Below are 12,235 nucleotides of genomic sequence, written 5' to 3'. Positions count from 1 at the left end.
AAATAGCATTAGTAAATTTTACTGGCAATTTTCCTATCATTTTCCCAAAGGTAGATTGTGGGATTGCTTGCATAAACAACAACTTGTCATTAATTATATAATTACCAAGGCCCCTATTTCCACTGCTCTTACCGTTTTTACAGATGGCTCCAAAACAAAAAGTGCTATTGGACAACAAATAAATACTGGGTACAAACAGCTACTTAAGCATCAGTTCAACAAAATGAACTTTGTGCTATTAATAAGATGTTACAAGATTTTGTGAGAGATGTTAATATTGTTACTGATTCTGCCTATGCTGTAAGAGTTGTGACTAATATAGTCACTGCAGTTACACATTCATCTAAACCCCAGCTAAACCAACTATTTAAACTATTACAAGCATTACTGCAACAACGTAATGTCAAACTGTTTGTAACTCACATTAGAGCTCACTCTTCATTACCTGGGTACCTTGTATATGGTAATAATCAGGTTGATAAATTATTTAGTTTTGCTTCTGCTAAACAGGATCGTGCTCATTTACATACAAATGCTAGCCATTTACATATGCATTATAAAATACCTTATTCTCAATATAAACAAATTATAAAAAGGTGTCCTATATGCAGACCAATGCATTTGAGAGTTGTACCTGCTAGAGAAAATCCTCGTGGATTACAACCTAAGGAGCTCTTGCAAATGCATATAATCCATGTATAAGCCTTTGGCCGATTTTCCTTTCTACATGTTACACTAGATACTTATTCCAAATTTGTTTGGGCTTCTGCCTTATGGGAGAAACTGTTAACCATGTAATTGAACACTTATTGGAAGCTTTTGCCATTATGGGAGTGCCTGCTAAAATAAAGACTGATAATGGACAAGCCTATAAAAGAATCAGATTTAAAATATTTTGTAAACTTTATGATGTGGTACATATTACAGGAATAGAATATAACCCCCAAGGACAAGCCATTATTGAACGAGTTCATGGCACACTAAAACAACAAATTAAAAAATTAAAAAGGAGGAAAAGGTTGGATGAGCGTATGGATATTTTGTGGTTTTCCATGCAAAATCTTAAAATAATTTTACATCAAGCTCTTTATGTTCTTAATTTTTTAAACTTACCTCAAGGATATATTTTAACTAGAGCTGAGCACCTTTTTGAACAAATATCAGAAAAACCTTATTTAAATTTTTCCATATGGATTAAGATTGCATTGGATGCAGAATGGCAACTAGGAACATTATTAAATAAGGGGCGAGGATAGGATTTTGTGTCTACACAGGATGGCAAACAATCCTAGCTTCCTGCCTGATGGATACAGATGCGGCCCAGTGAGGACAGCCCTGTATCCTTCAAGGAATCGGCCACCAGTTAAGGAAAAAGAAATCCCCACTGCCCACTTAGGGGCAGGTTAAAAAGTTGACTGGAGAAGGACAAAAGGTGTTACAATGCAATGGTAAACCTGTCACAGCTGAGAACTTGTTCCTGGCCATGTGTGCCCTGCTTACTATAAACACTGTCCATGCTAATGCTAATTTAAGTTATTAGGCCTTTATTCCTAATCCTCGTTATTGGAACCTGTTATTTGGGGAGACATGGATATAACCGTCTATACTGTTCCTGCTGTTTTATCTCCTCCTTGGAATAATTTCACATTTTGCAATAAGGATGATGGTAGCTTTTTGAATTTTAATTACTATACTCATTCCTTGCCTGTTTGACTGGGGCCTCCTCCATGTTTAGTAATGAATTGGCAACATTGGGTTTTACCTGGGAAACGCACTTCCAATTCTAAAACACTGCTGCAGCGAATAACTACTTGGCCATTAATAGTAGCTGGGAAAGTGTCTCTTATGGCACGTTATCCTTACCTATGTGCCCTGATTTACTTATATCGATTTAAAATATCAGCCTTTTGTGTGGCAAGAGTGTAGAGGAATATTTGGAAAAATGTTCAATAATTTTATTAATTGAGGACCTTTTGGGCAGTTTATTAACACATGTTCAGAATGGAATATTACCAATTGTGATTTATCAAATGTTACTAGGATGCCGGAAGCCATTAATGGATCGCATACTGGAGCTCGATTGATGGCCTGGAGAGTTGGAGGCATTGCTGATGCTCTATGGGTTTTCATGGCTGCACCCACTGCTGTTCACACTCATCTTTGGAAGGTCGCAGCGGCGCTGAATCCCGTGATGCTATCAAATGGATCGTTTTCAAGGACAGTGAACTCTGCATCGACTTATAATTTTACTTTGTACAAATCTTATGATGCAACTGCTTGTGTACCTCTGCCTTATGCATTTTTAGTGGGAAATTTTACATTTTATCCTACTATTTCTTGTTTTAATTGTCACCTGTGTTCTTGCATAATTCCTCTCTTAATTTTAATGATAGTGATAGTATTATGATATTACCAGAAAGAACTCATATTTGGCTACCTGCTAAATTAGGAAGAGAGTGGTCCCAAAATCCTTTGGAGAGTTTTGTTATTGAATTTTTTACCAAACTACTAAAATGTACAAAGCGTATGATTGGAGCCATTGGAGCTTAATTGCTTAATTGCTTAATCTTAAGCTTAATTGCTATTACCACTGTTGCTGCAGTGTCTGGAATGGCCCTACACACTGCCTTACAAATTAGCACTTTGTGGAAGAATGGCACCGGGATTCACATGAATTGTGGGTCTCACAGGTAGAAATTGATGCTCTATTACAAACACATTAATATTCTTAAACAGACAGTGGAATGGTTAGGAAACAAGTTATTGGTTGTGGAAAAACAGTTATTGTTAAAATGTAATTGGAATTTTACTACCTTTTGCATTACTAATATAAAATATAATAAATCCATACATGATTAGAATGTAATACAGCAGTATTTATCTGTAATTTCTACTGCTGCTCAATTGATTGCTCAGTTACAATTTAATGTACATGAGATTTTTGGTAAACAATTTACAAATGATGATGCTTCTAATATTGATAATGCATTCATTAAACAATTGGAAGGGTTAGATCCGAAAGAAATACTACAAAGCATTTCACATACTGCTATTGGTATGGAAATTATGATTGTTATTATTTTGTCTGCACTTGTACTGTTATATTTGATTTTTATGAAACCAATGCAAGCATCTATGATAACTCTGTGGAAAGCTTTACTTTTAAAACAAAAGAAAAAAGAAGGAAATTGTGAAGACTCAGGGTCTATGTTGAGGGGGCCGAATGATGCAGGCTTCGCCTCAGGATTATATGAAGACTGTATTTGAGTATTAGCAAAGCTCTTGGCATGCCGGGCTAGAGAGGGAAAATGTTCTCTCTCCCTATCTAAAAACACATGTCACAGACTCCTGAGAGCTGAGGAAGTAGCTCTTCTTCTTGCTTAAGCATAGATGAACAGCTGGTCAAGCATTTTCCTGATTGGTTTGAGCTTGCTCTAAAATAGTTTATATAATTATATACTAAGACATTGTCTCATAGGTCAAGTAAAAATGTATCTGTTGAAATTTTTGTGTCAATGTCTTCTGACCAAATCTTGGCAAGATCATGCTTGCTTGTCATTAAATACCACTAACAATAAAGCACAGCATGCAGTGACAATTGCTGTTTGCACTCTGCATACCCGGTGTACTGGTGATTTCATTACCCTTACCCAGGGACCCCAATGCACTAGAGGTTGACAAAAGCCCACCCAGGCAGGAAGGTTCTCTAGATTCTTATCTCCAATAAACTTCTTAACAAAAGCCAGCCACAAGTGAGCTGAAGTTGTAGTGGTAGGGCACGGGCCTTGAGCATAAACAGGCTCAGAGACAGTGTCCAGTCCCCGAGTTCAAGCCCTAGGACAAACAAATAAAACAAAAACGAAAATAAAAGAAATCCCAAATTTAGCATTTTTCTCACTGTATACAGATGCACGTAATTAAGGAAATTGCTTCCTGTTTTACATACAGGTAGAAGAAAGAAGATGTCACACAATTAGTCTCTTCATACCATTTTATACCAAAGCCTCAGAAAATCGCCCTTTTTCTAAATTTATAAATTAATATCATCCATTTGTTGCCAACTCTGTCAACATTATTCACATTATCATTTTATACATGAAGTGTTGGTATATCTATTAACAGTTCTAATTATAACTCTCATGAAAGAAAATTCTAGGCAAATAGAATTCCAGAAACATTTGTAAATTTGTCAATTAAACCCTCTATTTAAAAAGAATTTTGTAGTGGGCTGGGAAGGTGGCTCAGTGGTAGAGCACATGCCTTGCATGCCAGAGGCCCTGGGTTCGATTCCCCAGCACCACATAAGCAAAAAGAAAAAGCTGGAAGTGGCGCTGTGGCTCAAGTGGTAGAGCGCTAGCCTTGAGCTCAAGAGCTGAGGGACAGCGCCCAGGCCCAGAGTTCAGGCCCCATGACCGGACCCAAAAAAAAAAAAAGAATTTTGTAGTATCCTATAGAATATGAAATTACAAACAAAACCAAAACATTTATTTTAAATCTAAACTCTAATTTAGCAAGATCTACATAGTGCTACATTAGATTAACTTTGCTATTTTTTCAGCCTTAAGCTTTTGAAATCCTTCATCCTATCCTTGGAATATATCAGAATGATGATTACTTACTTTTTCAAATTTTGGATGGGAATCATGAGCCATTTTGCATCTAAGAATGTTCTGTAATGAAGAGAACATTTAAAACACAACTGAGGATTACATATGAGTTGCATTTCAATAGGAAACTTGACTTCTGAAAACATAATGACAAAATTAGCCCAAACTTCCAACTTTGTATTCCTTTCCTGTTTGGTTTGTTTTATTAAGACAAAATTATACTACCTGGTCCAGGGAAGGTATCACTGTGTAATTCCACTATCTAATCTCCTTTCTTAGTCTGAGTGCTAGAATTCTAGCCTTGTATCACATTGCCCCTCCATAGTTTCTTGGTTTATTTAATCTAGATACAGACTAGCAATTCTGAATTTCTCCAGTAATATTATCCACTATACTGCTCAGAGTGTTCATGTACTCTTTTCAAAGATGTTCTAACATTTGACACAGGATATGAACATTTTCAGATGCACCTGCAAGAGTCTCTGATTCATTCCTCCATGGACCGGTTCCCATTAGTAATCATTACTTGACTCTCTTACTATCTCTGGTCCTTATCTATGTATGTAATATTCTTAAACTTTTTTGAAGAAGGTTCTCTTGAGGACTTTCTAACATTAAAAATTATCACTTGGTTCTAGTCTTACTCAGGACATATTTTCTATTGTTTTCCAACTTTTCCACATATTCTGAGAGTTGCTTCATATGTGTATTTGTGTGTGCATATAAGTGTCTCTGTATATATGTGTATGATTGTATGTATGTATGCAAAAGCGTCAAGATCTTATTCAGCAATCTTGCTCATGACTGGTATTCCAATACTTGAGCCATGTTTCCAATCCAGCTTTTGGTTGGTTAATTATAGCTTCTCAAAGACTGTTCTGCCCAGGCTGGATGCAAACTGAACTTCCCAAACACTTTTATATTCTTAGGTTTTATTCCTCCAGTAGTATCAACTTTTAAATTACAAACATTTTTGTGAGTGAAAAAGCTAAGTTGTAGCCTATATTTTTAACTTACGAATTTATATAAAGATAGATGAACATGCACATTATATATGCTGTGTGTTCACTGTTAGAAGTGTGATCCTAAGCTGGGTGGTGATGAGATCTTCAGATAGGGTTCAAAGCCAGGCCGGGCAGGAAAGTCCCGGAGACTCTTTTTCCAATTAACTACAAGAAAACTGAAAGTGGCACTGTGGCTCAAGTATAGAGCATTAGCCTTGAGCTGAATAGCCGAGGGACAGCTCCCAGGCCCAGTGTTCAAGTGCCAAGACCACCACCAACAAAAAATACATAAGTAAAAGAAAGAAAATAAATGTGATCTTCTCCACCAGTTAATGGCTAGTATAATCCCTGCTCTCTCAGGATGGACTTTTTTTTCCAATTAAGTCCATGCTCTTATATCTGAGTTGCATTGGAAAGAGAATTATGCTTCCATTCTACTGTCTACAAAGTTGCGTGATTAGCAAGCGTGATTAAGAAAGGGAGTGGCCTCATACTTCCTGTTCCACGTGGGAGTAATGCTTTCTCTATATCACTCTCAAATCTACATACTGAACATAGCTTTATTGTTTCAACGTCACCTTATTTGTAGAATCTTATATAGTGTATTGAACCCTTATACTTAAACACAAAACTTCTCTTTCTCCTATTATTGCTATTGTTTCCTTACTGTTAACTCATGAACAGTTGGGAAATAATGTGCAGCACATACACTCACAAAAAAATGATCTGAGAACCTTCTTCCCATTTAAAATTCACCTTACTTTATAGAGAACTTACAAAGTTTGAACTCAATATTCTCATGGAAAATGTATTTAAGAGCAATATAAATTTCATATTTTCTCTTTACTAAGTTGTCTCTGAAACACGTGTAACCTCAGATCAGGGGGTCTTTGTGTTATTTCCATGAAGCAAGAAAGCATTCATTATATCTCAGGCAGCACCGTAGATTGTTCCTGGAAGTAACTGCTACTGGATGTGGAAACTGATCCCAGGAGAGGAATGGAACATAGAGGATTGACAAAGTTCAAGTTAACTTGTGCTTTCATTTTTACTGTACAAGAAAATCAGAAGGCTTGAAAGAAACTCTGTCCCCGACTTTTTCGTGTGTGTTTTTACTCATATATAGCTTTTCTGTAAACTTCTAATTGAGAGTATTACAAAAAGAAATAATGTGCCATTTGACGGCCAGCATAGAACAAAAAGAAATAACATTGTTTTAAACATGTTCTACTGCAGAGACTGGGAAATTGCCTCAGTGGTAGAGCGCTTGCCTTTCATGCATGAGGCCAAGGTTCGGTTCGTCAGCACTATATAAGCAAAAATTAAGCCAGAAGTGGTGCTGTGGCTCAAGTTGTAGAGCACTAGCCTTGAGTTGAAGAGCTGAGGGACAGCGCTCAGGCCCAGAGTTCAGGCCCACGACTGGACCCCCCAAAACAGTTCTACTGCCAAGAAACAATGACACGGAGGTTTTAAAGTGTCTTACCGCTGGTATTTCCTCCCCTGAGATGATTCTCTTGTTTCAGGAGTCAGTTATCAATTCCTTTAGTTTGGTCCTGAATTCTCGAGAGCAATAAGGATTCCAAAAAAGCATCCAGTGAGTATGATCAGCAAAAAGGCACCTTTTCTCAGACCAGTACTCCTTTAAGCAGGGTCCCAGTGAAATATCTGGGGTTTTTTTGTTTGCTTTTTTTTTTTTTTTTTTAGTTTGTGTTGGTTATGGGGCTTGAACTCATAGGCTGGATCCTGTCCCTGAACAGTTTTATTTCCTGATAATCTGCCCCCAAAGCTAGTACTATACTGCTTGAACCAAAAGTCCACTTGTGGCTTTTCTGCTGTGTAATTACCGATAAGAGTTTGACAGACTCTCCTGCCAGGGTTGGATTCGAACTAAGATAGTAAGAAAGCCAAGTGACATCAACTGTATAGACGTCACTCTTCAAAGAAGAAATATTAGATGTCTATTGTGAAGCTAATATTTTACATTTTTTCTTTTTTTATTGTAGGAATACCTTACAGAGGAGTTACAATTACACGGGCAAGATAACGTGTACATTTCTTATCAAACATTGTTGCTTCTTCGTTGTTTCTGCTTCCCATTCCTTCCCATACTCCCCCTCTCCAAAGTTGTAAAGTTCGTTTTTTGACATAACGACATGGACATCTCATTGTTGCAATGGGTCCACCTGTATCCCTAAACAATTTGTTTTTAGAGAATATGTCCAGCACAGATTCCATAACATAACTTACCAAAAGTAGGTGCACTGAATAATTTTTTTGGAATTAATTTTTTTGCTTGGGAAGATTATTGATCTTGTCATTCCTTCTGGGGAAACTTAAAGTCATATTTCACCTTTTTTGTTGGTTGTGGGGTTTGAATTCTGATCCTGGGCACTGTCCCTCCACATTTCAGTTCAAGTTGTGCACACTACCACTTTAGCTACAGCACCACTTCCGGGTTTCTGGTGGTTAATTGAAGATTAGTGTCTCATGGACTTTCCTGACAAGGCTAGCTTTGAACCACAATGCCCTGGTCTCAACCTCCTGAGTAGCTAGGATTACAGTTGTAAACCACCAGCACCAATTTCATATTTGCATTTAGGTGGACTGAATGACACTGTGTAAACAAAGAATGGAATTTTAACCAAATGATGACATTGCAGCATTTCAGAAAAATTGAGGTAGCAGTAAATATGTCTCCTTTTCCATTTTGTTACATTAATGACTCATGAGCTATGGGACCCTTATATTAGCATCCTGTGACATCTTTATAGGTATATTTACTATCAGGAAATGTTCATAGGGAAATATAGAAAGACTGAGATTTTTAGAAAACAAAGGAGATAAGGTATGAAACAACAGCATAGAAGGAGGTACATTTTGGGAGTTCCGGGAAGATGGCAGAGGAGAAGCTGGAGGCAAAACAAGCTCTCCCATAGAAAGCAGTTTTAGAGCTCCAGTGAAGAGTCCTAAGCCAGAGAATAACACCAAGTGTGCCATCACAGGACAGAGAGTTAGGCCAGAGAGGGAAAATCCAGGCAAGGAGACAGATCTGAGCTCTTGCCAGAAACTGCTGCTGCTGCTGTGGCGGCAGTGGTGGCAGCAGGGGCAGTACCACCATACCTGAAACAGAGAGAGTCTGGGGACTAAAAGAGCCAGATGCGGCAAGCAAGCAGACATATTCATCCTGCATTTCGCAGACTAGAGACGACCCAGGAACCAAGACTCAGCGTGAGTAGAAGCCTGACTTCCTCACTCCTTCTCAGGTAGCAGAGGAGGGAAGGCCACCCCTTCCCCCCCCCCAGTACCAGAGATCTCCATATTGGATACTGACAAAGCTCCGCAGAGCTGCTAGCTCCAACTCAGGCCTTGGAATAAAAATAGGGTCATTTAGCAGGTCACAAGAACTTAACGGCATGACCTGCCAGACTCAGCTCCACCCAGGGAAAAGTCACCCAGTTCGGGCACCAGCCCTGGGAGTGGCTTTCTTCATTGGGTAATCAGAGCCACAGACTGCCCCTCCCTTTAGTAGCCTCGACATCAGTAAACAGAAACCCTGCGAGTGGCTCCAGGCTGGCCTCTGTGAGTTTCTCACAAACTAGCCCCAGGGAAAAGCTACTGTTTGCTGAAAGGCCTCAACTCTACCCAGAACATAGCCTCATCACAGCATTTCCAAACTTGAGGAAAAAGCCATCTCCCTCTTTTGTGATACTCAAAGCACACCCCCATCTCATTGAACTAACTCGGGAGGAGGATCGAAAAATCCTGGGTAAAGCAGAAAATTTTTCTGCCTGTCCAAACAAACTGACTTAAGAAACCAACCAAGCCACAGGACCACAAGCAGACCAGAGACTACAACCAGAGGCTGATTACAGACACAAGGGAGGTACAGGATTTTTCCCAACCCTCCCCAAAAAATCAAAGAACTATTTTTGTCCCTCTTCTTATTTTTTATTACAACTTTAAATTTTTATTTATTTTCTAAAACTTTTTTAAATCAATTTTTACCTTTTTTGAAAAAAAAATGTTTTCTAGTAACTTTTTTTCCCCCTATAATCTTTATTTTAGGGATACATGCATGTGTGCATTTTTCTTTCTTTTTTTTTCTTCTTTTAAAATTTTTTTTCTTTTTGTGTTTTGCTTAGCTCGACTGAACTTCTGATCTTTTTTTTCCTTTCTTTCTTATGCTTCTCACCTTTTCCTCTCTTTTGTTCCTCTTTATGGGACTTAATTGTTGTTCTGCACATCCTCAGATAAACCCGTAGGTGACTATTAGCCTCTATCCCCCATTGTGTACACACTTAATCCACAAATTTATTACTCAATTCAAAACTTCTGAGAATTAAATTCCTTAATAGCAGTATTACCTCTTTATACCTATATAACACTTTAAGTATTTTTATTTTTAAATTTTTCACATCTCCTTTATATCCCTCCCCTTCTCTCAATATATTCCCGTTCTTTGAATAGTTTGTTCTCAAATCTGCATATTACTAATTTTTAATTTTCTACTTTTTCTGGTCTCTTTTTTTCCCTTTCTCTTTCTTCTTGTTTTCCCTCTACTTCCATCCTATCTAACCTATTTCCTGCTTTGAGACTAGGACTTAGTTAACTCTCCCTGTACCTTCCCACATCACTCCATTCCTAACACTAATAATTTCCCTAACACTAATAATTTCTGGTTTACCAAATTCTTCTTAGCGGTTCATAGCCCATTAATATATAGTTGTTTGATGTTGAATAGAGATATCTGTTGAACTAGATTGTATCTGCAGACTATTGACTATGCAAATTCAGACTTTGGTTGATGCTTGCCTAAAGTTAGTGTTCTTGCACAAAACTGCTGTTACTTTCATCCCAAATGGGCAGAGTAAGCCGGAAAACCACAAGAAAAATGGCATGTCCGGGTATCTCCACTCCCACTCATGATAATCACAGGACAGAACAGATAATGTATAATTCAGAGGAGAGTTCCCAAATAGCTCTACAAACACTGCTGGCAAACATGATAAATGAAAAGATTGAAAACATACAAAGAACTCTGTATGAGCGTGATAGGGAGAGAGAGGAGGCAAACAATAGGTCAATGCAGGAAAAGATTGAAAACCTACAAAGGACTCTGTATGAGTGAGAGAGGGAGAGAGAGGAGGCAATCCAAATGTCTATACAGGAATATCATGAGTGTGAGGAAGCTACTCAAAAACTGATACAGGATTTGCGTGAGCAGTTTCGTGAGAATAATCAAAGAGAAAGGTAGGAATGGCGTGAACAGGAGGAAGATAAGCAAGGAGTAATACAGGAATTGAGAAAGCAGGAAGAGAATACAGAAAGATCACTAAAGGCATTCATGGGATCCATTAACAAAGAGCTGAAGGAAGTCAGGGAGACCACAAAGGAAATGCTGAATGGAACTCCACAGAAGGAATGGGAATCCAAGAAAACCATAACCAATTAACTAAGTGATTTGACAATAAACACTGAACACCAAATTAAGGAAGTAAAGAAGTCCTTACAAGATCTAAAAGAAAGCTTCAATAAAGAAATTGAAGCCATCAAAGCTAAATAATTAGAAGCAAAAGAAATAAAAAACAAAGTAGAAAGTCTTGACAGCAGTTTAGACCATGCAGAAGATCAAATCTCGGGGATTGAAGATAGCCTAGATATTATAGAGAAAGAACATACAACCTGCAAGACAAATCCAAGAAATATGATAGATCTATCCAATACTTAGAAGACACCATCAGAAGGGCTAATCTAAGGATAATGGGTATAGAGGAGCACCTAGAAACAGAAGTAAATGGTCTAGGAAATTTGTTTAACAGGATCATAGCAGAGAACTTCCCAAACATGCAAAAAGATAGGCCTATTTAGATACAAGAAGCTTTTAGAACTCCTAATAGACCAGATCAGAATAGGACATCCCAGTGTCACATTATTATACACACAGGATCAACTCAGACCAAGGAAAAGATCTTTAAAGCTGTCAAGGCGAAAAGATGAATCACCTATAAAGGGAAACCAATTAGAATCACCTCAGATTTCTCAGCATAGACAATCAAAGCAAGAAGAGCCTGGAATGATGTATGACAAGCCCTGAAAACAAACATCTATCAACCAAGAATACTGTACCCAGCTAAAATCTCCTTCATAACTGAAGACCAAATAAAAACCTTCCATAGCAAAGAAAAATTGAAACAATACATCTCCAACAAACCAGGCCTACAAAAGATTCTTCAAGATATCCTACACATAGAAAACCAACAAGACCACAATAAAGGCCAAGAAACTGCACCCAAACTGAGAATCCAAGAACCATAGGAAGAACACAGTTTTCGCAACCCCCAAGAAGGTAGATAACATGGCAGCAACTCCCAAAGACCTCTTAGTCCTATCTCTTAACATTAACGGATTTAACTTTACAATTAAGCGACATAGACTGTCTAGTTGGATTAAAAAACAAGATCCTTCTAACTGCTGCCTTCAGGAGTCACACCTTGCCCATAAAAACAAACACATTTTCAAAGTTAAAGGCTGAAGCAAAATCTACCAAGCAAATGGCCCCAATAACAGGCGGGTGTTGCAATCCTAATATCAGATAAAATAGATTTCAAATTAAAATTAGGGAGA

The 12,235-nt window shown here is 37.9% G+C and overlaps 1 long non-coding RNA gene across 1 annotated transcript in view; it reads right to left on the bottom strand.

Annotated features, from left to right (window-relative positions):
- LOC138834511 (uncharacterized) overlaps positions 1 to 12,235 on the bottom strand; it is a 52,189-nt gene that overhangs the window by 33,612 nt on the left and 6,342 nt on the right. Inside the window, exon 2 of the long non-coding RNA XR_011374154.1 lies at positions 4,620 to 4,670. This is a non-coding gene — a long non-coding RNA (uncharacterized lncRNA). The remainder of the gene's footprint in view (positions 1 to 4,619; positions 4,671 to 12,235) is intronic.

This window comes from Dipodomys merriami, unplaced genomic scaffold, assembly GCF_024711535.1.
Source record: "Dipodomys merriami isolate MVZ:Mamm:240054 unplaced genomic scaffold, mDipMer1.0.p SCAF_2174, whole genome shotgun sequence".
In the NCBI taxonomy this organism is placed as follows: domain Eukaryota; kingdom Metazoa; phylum Chordata; class Mammalia; order Rodentia; family Heteromyidae; genus Dipodomys; species Dipodomys merriami.
Note: the sequence above shows the minus strand (reverse complement) of the source record. Positions and strands in the feature narration are given on the sequence as shown.